At 52.1% G+C, this 17333-nt stretch overlaps 1 protein-coding gene and 1 long non-coding RNA gene across 3 annotated transcripts in view; one reads left to right on the forward strand and one right to left on the reverse strand.

Moving 5' to 3' along the window:
- Window positions 1–17333, reverse strand: part of LOC121455699 — a 142605-nt gene that overhangs the window by 95847 nt on the left and 29425 nt on the right. The window lies entirely within an intron of this gene.
- LOC121455723 lies at window positions 4049–17000 on the forward strand. Of its 2 annotated transcripts, XR_005975538.1 has the most exons (4): window positions 4049–4094; window positions 9591–9693; window positions 11451–11524; window positions 14864–17000. It is a non-coding gene; the product is annotated as an uncharacterized LOC121455723 (long non-coding RNA). The 2 variants fall into 2 exon arrangements; XR_005975537.1 differs by lacking the exon at window positions 11451–11524.

The raw sequence follows: 17333 nt of genomic DNA on the forward strand, positions 1-17333 counted from the left end.
CTTTGCTACATTCTAAGCTGGAGGTCAGCCTGGGCTACACGAGACCCTGTCTCAAAAATGATAGAAAGGGAAAACAAAAAGAGAAATCTAAATGAAAGCCACTCTGCAACGATGCTCTCTAGCTCATCAGCTTGGGAGAGATGGGTAAACTTTGCTGACTCAGAGCAGGAGAGCTGTGGACAGGCCTCCCGGGGAGCTCTTGTCCTGCTGGACACAGCACCGGCCTTGGTGTCCCCGCTGCACCTTAACTTGGAGATCATACGTACAGAAATTTATCCCAAAGGCAGATTTTTGTTACAAAAGTCAAACACACAGGTCATCGTTGGGTCACGATTGGGACTGTAGGAAATGACATGTGGCCACACCAAACTTGGGGCAAGTCAGTGGCCAGAACTGAGAAAGTCTATAGTTCACTGATAGCACACAGATGCCAAGGGGTGGTGTTAAGTGAAAAAGGCCAGGAGTGAGGCAGAGCAGGTGATGCGGCTTCTAGCATCCTCATGTCCCATGTCTGATGTGTGGGAACCATAGAGCTCAGAGCGGTCAGGTTGCTGTGACCGGAAGTGCTCTAGATTGCAGGCTTTGTTGAGTTTTAGAGTATCTACATATCCATGGCGAAGTTTCTTGGAGCCACTCAGGAGGCTGAGACAAGAGGATTGTCCATTTGGAACACATGGGGTACATAGTGAGACCCCCATCTCAAGAAATCAAAGCAAAACAAGCAACTATTTCTTGGAGAGAGAAGCCAAAATTTCGCTTATGCCTCCAATGTGCTGTCCACAGGGCCCAAGGGTGATCTTATACATGATGTTAGTGTGTGTACTCTGTGACCCGGACTCGCTTCTCTGGGTGGCCTTCAATACTGCAGGCCACTGTGCCAGGCTTCTTCTAGCCCTTCCCTTACAGGGCAGGCCCTGTTCTGTGCCCAGGCCCTAGCACCTGCCTGTGTCCAGCATCTATGTCCAGCAATGGACAAATTGGTCCAGTGGATGCTCCCATGGGGAACTGGTGTCTCCGATGACAGCAGAGATGTGGGCCTTTGCTCCACTCACCACGTGTGACTGCTTGCAGTGAGGGCTTTAGAGCTTTGTTCTTTTCTTTTCCCCCTGAGCTGGGTTTCTCTGTGTAGCTCTGACTGTCCTGGAACTCACTCTGTAGACCAGGCTGACCTTGAACTCACAGAGATCCTCCTGCCTCTGTCTCCTGAGTGCTGAAATTAAAGGTGTTTGCCACATGCTCAGTTTCTTTCTTTTCTTTCTTCTTTCCTTCCTTCCTTCCTTCCATCCTTTTTTTTCTTTCTTACTTCCTTACAGCAGAGAGTTTCCTCCCACTTAGAGAGGAACCTTTGAGAAAAGTAAGGGTGGTGGCCCCTGGTGCTGTGGGGAGCAAGGGGAGGAGAGGTGCATGTTGGCCCTGTCCCCCTAGTCACTGCTGACTTAAAGAGGCTGGTAGGTGGCTGTTCTGTCCTTAGATTGCTGTGCTCTGTGCCTCCCCCACCCCTACCCCAGCCTACCTCACCTCATACAGATGCTGCCAACACCAGCCCCTCCCTGTGCCCCGACTCCTTGATTTCTCCAGAAAGACCTAAAAGGAAGCAGGTCAGCTGTTGCCAGGAGCTGAAGCTGGCTGTGTGTGGCTGCTTGGGGGGCATCAAGAGAAGGTGAAACTGGACTGTGGGGGAGACTGCACACCCCAGAATATACCCAGCCCCTTTGAACCTAATTGTTGAATGAACATGACATGTCAGAGCAAATGGGCCATAGCTCTGTGAAGTCACTCAAAAGTTGATGCACAATTAATAAAAACTCAGAGACAGAAATTGGGGTGCAACTAAATGCTAAAAAAGCAAAGCAGCCAGCCACTGGCTCTTACCTCAACCTCAGTTTGAAAACGGCAATCCTGCCTCCAGGAATCTCAGAATGAGACTGTGTCTGAGGGCTGTCTCCTCCCGTCTTATAATCCTCTCTAGGGCTGGAATTAAGAGTGTGCACAACTACCTCCTGTTTCCTATGGCAAGCTAGTGTGGCTACTTGGACAAAAGGTGTGTGCTACTGTGGCCTAGTCTATGAGGCTGTTGTACTTCACTGATCCTCAGGCAAAGTTTATTTATTAAAATACAAATGAAATGCCACTACAAAAAGTGAGCCCCCAGAACATCCACAGTGGAGCAGCAGGCCCCACTCCAATCTCTGTTCCCACAGAGACCCCTCTCTGTACCTGTGCTATAGTTGAGGACACAAGCCCTGGAAACTGCAGCCCCTTCCACGGCAGAGAAGCTATGTGCTGACCTCGGCCTGCCAGGACTCCACCCATAGTCACACTGTGGAGGGCTGTGGTCAGGAAGGTCTCTGTGTGAGTGTACACACTGTGGAGGGCTGTGGTCAGGAAGGTCTCTGTGTGAATGTACACACTGTGGAGGGTTGTGGTCAGGAGGGGTCTCTGTGTGAGTGTACACACTGTGGAGGGCTGTGATCAGGAGGGGTCTCTGTGTGAATGTACACACTGTGGAGGGTTGTGGTCAGGAGGGGTCTCTGTGTGAGTGTACACACTGTGGAGGGCTGTAGTCAGGAGGGGTCTCTGTGTGAATGTACACACTGTGGAGGGCTGTGATCAGGAGGGGTCTCTGTGTGAATGTACACACTGTGGAGAGCTGTGATCAGGAGGGGTCTCTGTGTGAATGTACACACTGTGGAGGGCTGTGGTCAGGAGGGGTCTCTGTGTGAGTGTACACACTGTGGAGGGCTGTGGTCAGGAGGGGTCTCTGTGTGAGTGTACACACTGTGGAGGGCTGTAGTCAGGAGGGGTCTCTGTGTGAATGTACACACTGTGGAGGGCTGTGGTCAGGAGGGGTCTCTGTGTGAGTGTACACACTGTGGAGGGCTGTAGTCAGGAGGGGTCTCTGTGAATGTACACACTGTGGAGGGCTGTGGTCAGGAGGGGTCTCTGTGTGAGTGTACACACTGTGGAGGGCTGTGGTCAGGAGGATTCTCTTGTGAGTGTACACCTGTGGAAGCCCACCATCTCCCATTGAAGTGGAGCAAGCAGCTGGCTGAAACAGCAGCTCCGACACTGGTCACCCTATGCTGCAGACTTTCTTTGCTGTGAGGAAAGCCCACAGGCACCTTGGTGACCATACTCCGACCTTTGCATGAGCACTCAGTGGCTGCATCCAGGCATGGTGCAGAGGCCCACCGCTTTAGACAGGAAGACCGTGTTTAAAGTCTGGAAAGGCCACTTAGCAAATATAAGTTCAGACAAGCCACCATGTCCTGTGAAGTGGGGGTGCCTGGGAAGCCCCAGCCTCTGTTGGGGACTGCTGGGTCTTTATCAGCCTCTTCTGGTGGTCCCTGGCAGGCAGGGTGCAGAAGACATTCCTTCTAATTCCCATGTGTGAGCACCACAAGCGGAACCATGTGTGATGTGTGAGCACATCAAGGAACCATGATTGTAGTGGGTGTGCCACCTGGTCCCTGGCCCTGGCCCTGGCCCTGGCCCTGGCCCTGAAAGTATCCCAAGGCTTGTGTCTAGGAGCACCACAGCAGTCTGCAGCACCCATTGGCACAGTGGCTGTGCAGTTTCTGGAGGACAGAGCCAGCCTGAGTCCCCTTGGTTGTGACATGAGAACTGCTCCATCATTCCTGTGCACGGTGCCTGGCGTCAGCACAGCCCAAAGACCCCATACCTGTCAGGATAAACACCAAGAAGCACTAGCCTGTTCACAGGACCTGATGAGCCCTGGTCCAGTCTCTGAGGGCTGGCCTGAGAGTTAGATGCCTAAGCATATGGAGCTCCTCCCCAGTGGGCACCTGTGTGGGGCAGGGCCTGCAGGCACCCTGTCTGGGCACAGTCCCTCCCTAGCAGCCTCCCTGGAGGAGGTGGGGTTGCCTTGACAACTGCAGCCCAGGGAGAGAAAGAAGAAGGAGGAGGAGGAGGAGGAAAAGGAGGAGAGTAAACAGGACAGAACGCTGGGAGGAAGAGGAAGTGAGCAGAGTCTCGACAGCTCTCCTCTCGGGAGCAGACGCCTGAAAGAGACGCCATGCCCCGCTCCCGGGATGAAGCTCCGACCCAGGATGGACTAGGCTAGAATCTTCCCAGTAAGTGCACCTTGGGGTGCTACACACAGATGATTAGAAATGGGCTAAATTAATATGTGAGAATTAGCCTAGAAGAGAATGGGCCAAGCAGTGTTTAAATGAATACAGTTTGTGTGTTGTTATTTCGGGGCATAAGCTAAGCTAGCCGTGCGGGCGGCTGGGGTGCTGGGGACGCAGCCCCGCCACTCCTATTACTACAGAGGAGGAGGAGGAGAAGGAGGGGAGGGAGAGGGGGAGGAAAAAGAAGAAGAGGAAGAGCCACATTTATAGTCTAGTGAAAGCTCAGGATGACACTTAGCTAGAGAGGCTGAAGCAGGAGAATTATGAATTCAAGCTCTGCCTGAGCTACAGAGTGGCACCTGTTTTAAGAAAGGAAACAAACAAAGCAAAGCAAGTGAGGGGGGCAGATTAAGGAGGCAAAGAGGACCATCAGACTTAGCTGGCCTCATGAGGGATGGAGTCTGCCCCAGTGTGGCCCTGCCTGCATCCTGTGTTTGTCTATGCCCATCACTGTCCTTGTCCCTCTGATGAGTGCTGATTTGTGGGGACAGTCCTTCAGAGCAGCCTGTTCAGGGTGGGTGAGGCTGCACACAGAAGGTCTATAGCTCAGCTCTGGGGTACTAAAGGCCTTGGGTTGTGGGAGGAGACTTGACAGGGGTTTTCATGAGAGGGGTAATAGGCTGGGCCAGTGGCAGACATGCACAGTGAGTAATGGAGTTGATTTCCAGGAAGGAAGAGCCAGAGCCCCGACAGGCACAGACCTCCCTGAGATCCCGTGGAGTCTGGGGACCATATCTGTAGGGACCCCAGCATCTGTTGCCATTGCTGAGGATGACCCGAGGGCATGTGAGCGCCTGAGTCTGGTAGAGATTAGCGGTGCTGCTGTGGGCAGTGGAGGGGTCGGGAGCACACACACGGCTGGCCTGGCAGGTGGTACGAGCATGCATAGTTGCCACCACGCACCATTCTGTGAGATCCCAGACAGGTGAAGGGACAGAGGAGGGGAGCTGGGGTGCCTGTGACCCTTTGCCCTCCCTCTCCTGCCAGCCCAGACCAGGAGTAGATACAGAACAAGAGATAGAGTGAGACGCTGGCCAGAGAAGATTCAGTTCCTATGATCTGAGGGAGAAGGTACTTCTTATAGAAAAACAGAAGTGCCAACACAAGGGGGAGAAAGAAGGCTTTGGAACTTTCTCTAGAAGCTCACTCTGACTCCTGACCCTCAGGAGACCTAGCTGTCCTGTCTCTTTGGTGCTCCTCTCCACCATGCTTCTCTAACACTAGGCAGGCAGCAGGAACAAGAGGCCTTCTGTCTCAGAGCATGGCAGCGCTCCCCTGTAAGTCTAGTAGAGCAGCACACCCCTGTAAACCCAGCATTGCTTATACCCCTGTAAGCCCAGCATAGTGGTACACCCCTGTAAGCCCAGCATTGCTTATACCCCTGTAAGCCCAGCATTGCTTATACCCCTGTAAGCCCAGCATAGTGGTACACCCCTGTAAGCCCAGCATTGCTTATACCCCTGTAAGCCCAGCATTGCTTATACCCCTGTAAGCCCAGCATAGTGGTACACCCCTGTAAGCCCAGCATTGCTTATACCCCTGTAAGCCCAGCATTGCTTATACCCCTGTAAGCCCAGCATAGTGGTACACCCCTGTAAGCCCAGCATTGCTTATACCCCTGTAAGCCCAGCATAGTGGTACACCCCTGTAAGCCCAGCATTGCTTATACCCCTGTAAGCCCAGCATAGCGGTACACCCCTGTAAGCCCAACATAGTGGTACACCCGTTACCTCAGCATAGCGGTACACCTGTGTAAGCCATGCAGCTGTAACACTGAGGTAGGAGGGTTATGAATTTGAGGCTAGCCTGGGATACAGAATAAGAGCCCCTCCTCCTGCTTACACACACACACACACACACACACACACACACACACACACACACACTCCCTCACTCCCTCTGTGGTTCCCTGCCTAGCCCTCCCAGGGTCTGACTCCAATGTCCAAGCATCCATGGTGAGTCTGGCCTGAGGAGAGGAGAGGCATGTTTTTCTCGTGAAACTGGATGGCTTCCTTTGTGGTCTGCATAACCATCAGTGATCTGACTGATCACCTGTATGTCCTGGTCACCCAGCATAGGCTCCGAAGACACCTTTAGGGGAGGGTCAGAGGCTTTATTGAAACACGTGCTGTGGAATCAAAAGGGTTTGCATCTTTCGGTTGGCTTGGATCTCCACTCTTCCTTTTTTTCTTTCTAAGAGAGTAACCCGGTGATCCTCCTGCCTCAGCATCATACATGTTTTGTGTGATAGGAATGCGAGTGTGCCACCAGCTTGCACATCCCTACAACTGTTACTTCAATGTCCTGAGTCTGGCATCGCCTGCTGGCTGCCCCTCAGTCCCAAGGCTTTCCTTCGATGCCCACCCCACACCCTTCCTGCAGCCAGCTCCTTACCCTATCAGTCAGATGACTGACCCTCCCTGGCTTCTGGTCTATCTTGTTTTCCTCTATCCAGGTGGGGTTCATGAGTCCTGGATCACAATTAGCTGCCTCTCAGTTGCTTTGCATGTTAAGTTGCCACCTCCTCTCTGGGTGTCTGAGCCTATGGTGAGGGCCACAGGTACAACTATGCCCATATACAGGGCACCCATGCCGGAGGACATGTGGGTACAACCATGCAGAGGGACCAGCAAGTGATATTACGTACAGGAGAGCCCCTCACAGATTGAGAGCATCCTATCCTGACACTGCAGACAGACCTCACAGGCATGAATTTAGACAGTGGGAACCCCCTTTGGAGGTTGCTGTCCCCTAGAGTACTTGCTCAGGGCCAGGTCCTGTGAGTCTTATTTAAAATTACCCTTTGCCGCGTGGGGTGGAGTCTTTGCTACCCGGTGCTCATCTCAATTGATTTTATTTTGGGGTTGGCATGGTAAATTCTTTTTATGTACATGTGACAGACATATGCAAATATTCACATGGTGTTGGTGAATTAATGGTGTTTTTACTAAGTGAGGATGTGGGAACCAATCACAGCCCACAGAGATGTCAGGAAACTGAGCATCACCAGAGGAGCACTGTGAGCCCGGAAGGGTGAATGGCATCCTAGCTGCCTTCTGTGGGCCTTGGGTAGGCACTCTCCCCTGCTCCCCAGGACACCTCAACTCAGCAGCTGCTCTATCGGGGCTGTGTTCTGCTCTGGGACACTGCAGACCTTCTGTGGGAGCTGGGGAACCTTGCAGAGAATTTGGGACAGTTTCCAAGGTTGCACAGATTCTCAGGGAGGTCATTCCAGAGTGCATAAGCTATGTTGGGATCACAGAACAGGATAGAAGGGGACCCTAGCTAGGGGACATAGGCTGTCCTCCAAGTTCCCTGGGCAGTTTCTGCAGAAGAGTCCTGAAGCCAGCAGCTGTGAGTCTTCAGCTGATCCATTGTCAGTAATAAATCAGGTATTGGTTATTATATTATACTATATTATACTATATTAGTGGGTCCTTCTCGGTTGTAATGACAAATACCAGATACCCAAGGAATATTCCAGAAGGTGTAGTTTTTTTATGTTCCATGAGACCTGAGGTCATGGCTCTGTTGAGAAACAATTGTTTTTTCCCACTTCTAAGAAGCAAAGTGCTTCAAGGGATAAAATTTTATTAACACTACATTTTAGCATGGTGAGTTTTCTTGACCCCTTGCTCTCTGTATGGCAGAGAGAAGGAGGTCGTAATGCCTGGGGAGTCACATTAGAGGAGAGCCCATGGGCAGGATTAGCATCCAAGTTGCCTGCTTCCCTTGGGCACGTATTCATGGCTTGGCCTTCCACATCTGTATCTGGGTGGCACATTCTCTTCTAACACAATCATTTGAAAAATGAAGCATCAAGCTGCAAACATTCTGAGTGTTTTGGGAGTTAGCTTGGAGACTCCAAGGCACAGGTGCTGTGTGTAAGACATGGGAGCCCGGTTGCTAAACAGATTGTCCCCAAGAGCTGCGTGATGAAACTCGGTCCTCCATGCATTTGTTCTGAGTGCCCATCTCTGGGAGATGATGAGATTATTGGGGTGGGGCCATCAAGAACAGCATTAGGACAAAGCATGAGGATACCTTCTCTATTTTCAAGGACACAGCCAGAAGGTACCGGTGCAGTCTGTGTGGGTCTTCCCTGTATAGCATCCTAACTTTGGACATCCAGCCCCAGAACTGGAAGAAAGTTAACTCTGATTGAAAGCCGCTGTCTCATATTGCTTGCTCCGACAGTTACCTGGACCACAGGCAGGAGACCTGTGAGGAGAATGCCACCTTTATCTCAGGGACTGGGGACCACTGTGTCCAGTGTTGGGGAGGTTGTCTGGGCCTGATCCAGTCCTAGAGTCAGATGCCAGAGGAAGGAGGAGTTGACGAGGAGCTCCCCATTCTGCCTTGGAATTCCAGCCTCTGCTCTTACAAGGACAGGGTGGCCCTGTGGGACTCAGCAGAGCATAGCAGAGCTGGAGGAGTAGATACAGGTCCTGGTCCTCCATCCCCAGTGTCCTGCATCCTCTTTGCCACAACAGGAATATTCCCACCCCTGAACCCTAGAGCGGGAGAGAACGGTTCATGTCGCATGGACTCCCTGGTGACCTGTCACCACTTCCACCCTGAGACAGGGATTGCCCAGCTTAGCTTTTCACAGTGTGGCATCATATTCATTGATAAAAAATAACATATTCGGGCTGGACAGATGGCTCAGAAGTTAAGAGCCTTGACTTCTTCCAGAGATCTTGAGTTCAATTCCCAGCAACCAGATAGTAGCTCACAGCCATCTGTAATGGGATCTGGTGCCCTCTTCTGGCCAGCAAGCAGACAGACAGACAGAAAACTGTATACATAATAAATAAATCAATCTTTTTTTTTTAAAGTAACATATTCTAGGATGGCTTAAGAATGTGTCCTGCCCCTTCCAGTGGACCTGAGTTCTATTCCTAGCACCCAATTGTAGCAGTTCACAGCCACCTGCAGTTCCAAGGATCTGACAGCATGTTCTGTCCTCCAGAGGCCCTCCCCAACATGTGCCATGTACTCACAGACACAGATATACACACATGTAAAAATACAATATTTTAAACAACGGGATGTAGTGGGATCTCGATGGTGAGAGCACTGGCTGCCCTAAGCAGAGGAACCAGGTTCAGTTACAGCACCAACATGATTCACAGGTGCCTGCAACTCCAGCCCTAGAGGATCCGGTGCCCCCTTCTGGCCTCTGTTGGCACTTACATGCACACACCACACACACGTGCAGGCAAAGGCACCCATATACATAAAGTAAAAAATAAAAATATGCCAACCTGTGTCCAGGGGCTACTGCAAAAAGGCTGGTTGGTTGGTGCCAGCCATGTTTGTTGAGTGACTTAATGAACAGGACCCAAGGGTAGACACAGGGTCCCTTCTGAGCCTCTGCTCGATGCTCACCCTTTGCCTCCTGTCTCCCCCAAATCCTCCCACTCCCGGGCCAAGGCTGAAGCAGCACTCACAGCCACTCAAAAAGCCCAGGAAGAAGTGTGGATGGCCAGGATCACTGCCAAAGAGTTCTCGCCTTCCTTCCAGCACAGGGAAAACGGTGAGTTCTGCCTGAGCTGGTGGCTCTGAGGAACAGGGCCTGGGCAGCGGTTCCCAGTACCATCTGGGGCTGATTACCAGTGACACCCCTTGCTGAAGCCTATTCAGCAAACACGTGGGTGTGTGTGGTGGATGTCAGTGTCTTGATTCCAAGCCCCCAGCAGTGTAGACACTGCCGCTCCTCTTCTGGGTCCCTGGTGCGATTCTATAGCCAACTGCAGTGCTGGCTTTGTGCCCACTGTAGCAAGGGTGGCTGGAGGGTGCTGAATCTAGTCTCATTCAGCAATTATTGTTGTTTGTTTCTAGTACAAGATTTTATTCTGTAGCCCAGGCTGGCCCATCGCAATCCTCCTGCCTCCTCCCCCTCTGTGCTGAGTTTTGTTTAATCGTCACGTGCACTCGATGAAGTGAGACATTCACTTAGGGCCGGTGGCTTCCAGGTTAGAGAATCTAATGAGTGGGAGCCTGCGGTGCGTCCCTTGGAAGTCACCGCCCTTCCCGTCAGGGAGCTGTGTGAACACTACATGGAGGCACAGAGCCTCCTCCGTGGTGGGACAGTCAACTGCCGCGGGGGTTGTGTTGTGCGCACCTCCGAACACCCAGCTCTGTCTTACATCTCTCCAGCTTCATTGGGAAGTATCCTGGTCCCACAGAGCCTGAAGGCCGCATTGAGGTCACAGTCCCTCCTGTCTGCTCCCAGCTACTGTATACTAATTGGTGAGAATAGAAAGATGAGGGAGGCTATGGACTCAGGTGTGCCATGCCCATCTGGGTTCTCACACAGTCATGAAGAGGCCTTTGGGTCCAGGCTGAGGGTCAGAACTCATGTAGAGGGACTAGGCCTAGCTAGGTCAAAAGAGTCTTGCTGTCTGCTCCGCCTGCGCCTCTGCCCAGGACCCACTCTGGTACCCAGCTGTGACTACCACCTCCTCTTTCAGGTGTTTCTGATGTAGAGGGGGAGATGGCCAACAACTCTCTGCATAGTCTTCTCACCCAGCTGCTCCCAGCTTAAAGAGAAAGTCAGGAAAAGCCACGGTCCCCAGTGGAGGACCTGCCTCTCTGAGACGACAGAGTTAGACTGTTGTCTAAGTCAAAGGGCCACAAGCCCACATTCAGACTCCCAAGAAGATGATTTACACGTTGGACAGTGGGATGGAACCCTGCAAGCCTGCCCTGCAGTCAGGTCCTAAGGTCTCCCCTTCTATAGGTCAATATTTATCCAAGCAGTCAGAGGTTGTTAGGAAGCCATAGCATTGAGGTTCCTGGGCCCCATGACCTTTGGAGGTTTATCATGTCCCATGAGGTATAGGTCAGACTCCCAAACGAGATCCCCAAGAACAACTCTTTGCTTGGTCAGACACCCCCTTGTCTTCTTTCCCTGCCCTAGGATGGGCCTTTTGAAGGAAAACAGCAGCCTCCCCTGGGCCAGAGAGGATAGGACATTTAAGGGGCCTCCTGGGATCGCTAAGCCCACCGCTGGCTCCGTAACAGAAGGCATGGGAGGGATGATGGCAACACAGAAGCCTGGTGCCCTGAGTACCAGCAGCCTCAGCAGACAGGGCCCCATTTACCCGCTATGGCAAAGATGACCACCCTCCAGTGCCTTGGCTTTATGTGACAAACTGGGTTTCTGAGTATCTGGTTGTGTGTGCAGAGGTTGGAAAGGAGATCCCCATAGGAGTGCTCTGTGTGGTGTTATTTGTATGGGTCCCACACAGAGACCCATAGGGAGCCTCTGTGGGGTTCTCGTTGTTGCAGGGGCCGGTGTCCATCTCAAGGGACCTGGGGATGCTGTGATTTCCTCTGACAGCCCCAGCAGTCAGTTGCCCCAGGTGAGGCGTTTTCTGTGCTCCTCGATTCTCCTTGAAGTCACCGGTTATCTGTCTTTCTCATCGCTGTGATTCTAGGATGTCTCCTCTGCTCTGGTTGCTGCTGGGACCACAGCACTAGCTTGGGCCTCACCCTGCCGGCACACAGCCAGCTGCGAAGTTGTGTGCATGCGGAGTGTGTGGCTATTTCAGGAGCAGCACAGCAGTGGGCAGGGGGTGGGAGGTTCAGGAGTAGTTCTAGATTTAGCCCACATCACCGTGTCGGCTTTTTGGCTTGCTTTAAGACAGAGCCTCTGGCTGGGAATGTATCTCAATGGTAGAGTGCATTTGCCCAGTGTACATACGGCCTAAGTTCAGGCCCCAGCACCACTGAACAGGAAGAGCAAAGTTTTAGCCATGCCCATAAACACAGAACTCCAAAGCTTGCTACAGGAGGAGCACCAAGAGGTCATCCCAGCCTGGGCTACATAATATGGCTGTCTTTAGAGAGAGCATAGCATGGGAGATGCTATGTGAGCCTCAGGGCATGAGTTTGATCCCTGGATCCATGCTTTTTGGTTTTGTTTTTTAAAACATGGGCCACAGTGGCTCATGCTTTATAACCCCAGCACTGGGGATAATAGAGACAGGCAGATCCTCTGAGGCTAGTCGGACTAGCCCACTTGGTGAGCTCCAGGCCAGGGAGAGCCTATGTCCAAGTAGAATGAGGTGGGAGGCTCCTCAAGAAACCTGGGATTGTCCTCTGACTTCCATATGCACATGTATACATGTTCACCCATGCCTACACACATGTATACGTGTTCAAGCATACGATACATGCATGGGCATCCACAGAATGCACATCCACATGCACAACCAAAATCAATACGCAGAGTTCCCTAGATATGCAAAACGTAGGGACTCGCCACAGGCTGGCCTTAAGTGTGGGGTGGGACAACCAGAGGCTCACAGTGCAGGGTCCCTTTACCCTAGGGCTTCCAGCTGGGGTGAATGATCTGGGACATTCTTTCACTGCCTGAGGCCACCCGTACTCCCAGGGTAGAAATTGAAGAACGAACTTCAGCCCCACTCTGTGGTCCCAACATCCTGAGAAAGTAGGCAGGGTCTCTGTAGGTGCCACGCTGTCCTATGGGAATGAAGGGAGGTCAGGCAAGGCAGATGGAAAGTGAACGTGTCAGTGGTGACTGTGAGTGGCCTTTGGGAGGTTGGATGTCAGGCATCTCAAGACCTAGATGTCCCCTCCCAGCTCAGGGCTCTGTATAGTATGGCACATCCTGTGTTCTGGTCTGGGAAGGTGCCTTCTGATTGGTAGCATCACCACTTCCTTCAAGTTGTCTGGCAGTGGCGAATGGGTAGGAGAGACCCAGGGCTCTGGCTCATAAAGTTCCTGGCCCTGGTGAATTCTGTGGTCCTCTCTACACCTTCCAAGACCAGAGAAGCCTCACACTCTTCTGAAGTGACGGGCAGAATATGAGTCACCTGATCTAGACTTACATTCCCAGGAGCAACTACAGATGACTCCTGGTGGTCAAGTCACTTTGTTGATGAGTATGGCCTGGCCCCAAAGCTGCCCTTCACCTCTGCCTTGTGACACACCTATGGGTCTGGGGCTTGACTAAACATCCCAGAAGGATGTGGAACAGTGGGCTGGCATCAGGGCAGGACCTACCCTTGGCCAACTCTAATGTTAAGGCCTTTTCCACTTCCTTGCAAGGCTGGCTCAGCCAAGAAGTCATGTAAGTCCTTGTCATAAAAACACTAGAGTTCAAAGGTGACTCTACCCTAGTAAAAATGAGGCCCTGCTGGCCAGGCAAGCCTTCTTGTCCCCTCCTGCCATGCAGAGCCTGGGTCTCCATCCAGTCTTCAGCAAGGTGGTAATAGGACAAAGGGCTGGGTTGCTGGGTGCTGGACCCAGGCAGAACTGACTATTGTTACATGATTAATAAAAACCCAGAGACAGAAATTGGGGTTCAACCTGAAAGCCAAAGAAGTAAAACAGCCAGTCACTGGCTCTTACCTTGACCTCAGTCCGAAATGGCAATCCTGCCTCCAGGAATCTCAGAGTGAGACTGTGTGTGAGAGCTGTCTCCTCCCGTTTAATAATCCTCTCTAGTTCTAGGATTAAGGACGTGCACTACTACCACCTGGTTTCTATGGCAAGCTAGTGTGGCTACAGGGATTAAAGGTGTGTATCACTGTGGCCTGGTCTGTAAGCCTGGCCAGTATGGCTGCTTCATTCCCTGATCCTCGGGCAAACTTTATTATTAAAATACAAATGAAATGCCACTACCGAATACTTGGATTTTTTTTTTTTTTTTGAGACAGTTTCTCTGTGTAGCTTTGGAGCCTGTCCTGGAATTCACACCGTAGACCATGCTGGCCTAGAACTCAGAGATCCACCTGCCTCTGCCTCTGCACTGTGGTTAAAGGCAAGCACTACCCCTGCCTGTCTCCCCAGGGAATTTTTTAAAGCCCTTGCTTTTTTTTGGAGGTAGTTCAGTAGTAAAGCACTTGTCTAATGTGATCATTAGCATCACAAAGTCAAACATATGCATTTAAGAAACCTTCTACTTAGCCAGCTATGTGGCATACACCAATAACCCCAGCATTCAAAAGGCCGAGCCAGGAGACTCAAGATTGAGTTCACTCTAGGCTGTCCAGCAAGAAATAAGGGGGAAAGCTCCCTGAAGCCTACCGTCTAGTTGAGCAAACTTCTTGGTCTATTATTAGCCAATGTCTCTGGCAAACAAGGAGCACACCCCTTTCGTGTGGAGTCTCGTGGGTTTGAGATGTGAGCTAGAAGGTGCTTGTGTGTAGTCAGCAGGCTGGGTACCTGTCTACTCAGAGGATGAACTGCAGAGCTGGAGGGTGCGGCCAGATGTGCTGGCCTCGCACAAGCAGGCCTGGCTGAGACTTCTGCAGTGCTGGCTAATGCGCTTCTCTCTAAACTGCTGGCTGTCCAGGGCAGAGGCAAAGCCTCCTCTAGGATGGCCCTGTGGAGGTGAGGTGCAGGAGCAGGCAGTCGGCCAGGCAAGGGCTGTGATGGGGGTGACAGTGAGCCACACTGAGAAAGGCTTCAGGAAGTGCTGGGGGAAACAAGGTACTGTAGGCAGCAAGTAGGCCTACAAATAGGTGAAGAGCAGGAGAAGATTCCAGGTGACCCCTTGGAGAGCTTCCCGTCAGGTTCATGAGAAAGATCAGTATAAACAGCAAGGGTACCAGTGAGCAGCCCTGCAGGAGGTTAAGCCTTCTCGACCGTGGCTGTTGGCTACTCTCATTTGGGCACCAGTGTGGAAGGAGGCCCTGTACTGGCATTGCTCTCACCTGTCTTCTCTGTTCCAGGGTTCAGCTCCCATCTTGGTCATCGTGGTGTTCCTGCTCAACACTGGAGTCGCCATTTTGTTTATCAACTTTTTCATCTGACGAGATTGTTGTGACCACGGAAGCAATGATGAACAAAAAGTACGTTAAAAGCAAAACAGAAAGGGGAATCTTGACTCAGACAGCCCTATGACTCCTGTCTTTCCACGGAAGAACAACATGACTGGGTATCACTTACAGTATGCCTTTTTTTCTGGGTAATGTTTTTGGATTTTAGCCAAAATTCTTTGGTTGTATAACACGATGCTGTGTGGCACGGCAGGAGGAGGCCGGCATGCTGTCCTTCCAGTGTGGTGTGAAAGGGTCCCGGGGATGTGGAAGGCATGAGAGGGGGCACCTTCACCAGCGTGCCCGTCTAGCCGGGGAAGGGGGAGGACAGCAAGGCAGCACAGCTGTGGAAAGCCAGTGGCTTTGCCCTCCTCTCTGGAGTAGCTGCTGGGAGTGAGGGCCCGGGCCCAGGGACAGGGTGTCGTCCTCGCCTCTGTCTCCATGGAGTCTGTGCTGCGTACCTGTGGAGGGAGAGGGAAGCCCCTGCTCTTCTTCCCAACAGACCATGATCCCTCTTCCAGCAAAGTCTGTTCCGCTGCTGTCCTCCGCTCACTCGTTTATGGTCCTGTCCAGCCATCATCCCTCCAGACCCAGGGAGGCCATGCTGCAGACGTTCAGGGCTAACCCCGACCTGGCCAGGCACATCTAAGCCCTGATGCCAAGGGGCTATGGCCCACATGCCCCGGACAGCCTGACAGCACACCTGGGCTGAGAAGGTGGCGTTTTGCACCTAGTATTCAGGATGTATATTTAGGCTTCCGTGTCCCTGGCAGTGACGCCCCATGGAGGACGTCACTTCTCACTGACCTCCACAGGGTCTCACATCTTTGCACTGTGCCTGCCTCGACTACCCCAACAGATATACATAATTCCCTCCAGATACCTCAGTGCTACTCCAGAGCGAGTCTGGTCCCGGAACAGGAATGTGGTTGAAGCCAGTGGCTTGAATGTCCTGGAGACTGTTGCATACCCAGCACTCCCGGATGTACAATGTAACTTGTTTCAGTCAAACAACAGGTTCCTCATGTCTCTGCCTTCTCTACCAGGGTTGTTCCCTCATCCAAACAAACGAACAAGGGATGCCAGCTCGACTGGTACCCGTGGCTCCGTCAGTCTTCTTGGGTGCAGCCCGTCTGTCTTATGGACTCTGCCGTGCTTTGCTCGTTTTCAGTCAGCTGTTCTCTGCTACCTTTCGGGCAGATTTCTTTACTACAGTGCACTGGATTGCTATATTTCTAACCAGAAATAGACTACAGATTAGAGCGTGTTCTAGCAATGCTCAGCTTTATTGTTTCCGTTATCCACCCTGTTCCCTAGCCACTGCCTATCCCTTCTCCCAGACTGATGTGGATCAGGGGTCAAGGTCGGGGAGAGGCTCAGCAGGGGCCCTGATGCATTCCTGGTGTCTCTGAAGGGTTCCATCTTTTTGTATGGCTTACTTTTCCATTCACTTTTTTTTATTATCAAGAGGTTGCTGCAGATCTGGCGTGAACCACAAGAGCCGTCCCTACTGGACTATGTGAATTGTAATTCTGTCTGCTGAGGTGAGGGGCTCAGTGTGCATCCCAGGAGCCATATGACCCAGAGGGGTGCTGATTCATGAAGGTGGCATGGTCACTCACGTCACCCTGGCAGATGCACAGCCCTCACGTGCCTAAGAGGCTCTCCCAGGGCACAGCACTCATCCACGCATCCGCTGTGACTAATGTTACCACAGAAGCAAATCCACAGCCTGGCACTCCTCTGACAGCCTGCAGCACATGCAGCACAATCAATTCTCTAGTCCTGGTGGATTCTAGGCAGAGGTGATGGATCCCGAGATGCACACTGGGTCCTGGGGGCTCTAGCAAGCTGCCCTGCAGTGAAGGAGACACCTAAGGCTACTGTTCTCCCCTCTGTGCAGAGCCCACCTCCTCCCTGAAGGCAAAGTGGATGCAGCATGTTGGGCAAGAGGAGGATGGTGGCTGGTGGGGACAGAACAGCATGTCGCTCTGGCTCCCAGGGTACACAGCATGTGATGGGTTTTAACTAAGATCCAGCTCAATCTCAGAAGACAAGCACACTTCCTTCCAGAATGAGAAATCCTTCCTGGAGGAGGAAGACACCCAAGGTCTTTCGTGCCTGTAGCAAGGCTGTACGGCTGGGGAGCATTGAGTCCTGTACACTGAAGGCTCATGCTGGCACATATGGGGTGCATGGATGAATCTTGCCATCACAATACCAAGTTCTAGGAGTCCCAATGTCACAGACCAGGCAACAGCACAGAACCCAGGATAACTGGTCATGATGGTGATGACCAGAAATCCCACACAGCACCCACAATGCAAGGGTCACACACAGGATCTCAGGGAGCACAGACAGCAGACTGTTTTCCATGAAAATT

Source organism: Microtus oregoni, unplaced genomic scaffold (genome assembly GCF_018167655.1).
Source record: "Microtus oregoni isolate MIOR12 unplaced genomic scaffold, Mior012 000014F_ref0000157, whole genome shotgun sequence".
In the NCBI taxonomy this organism is placed as follows: domain Eukaryota; kingdom Metazoa; phylum Chordata; class Mammalia; order Rodentia; family Cricetidae; genus Microtus; species Microtus oregoni.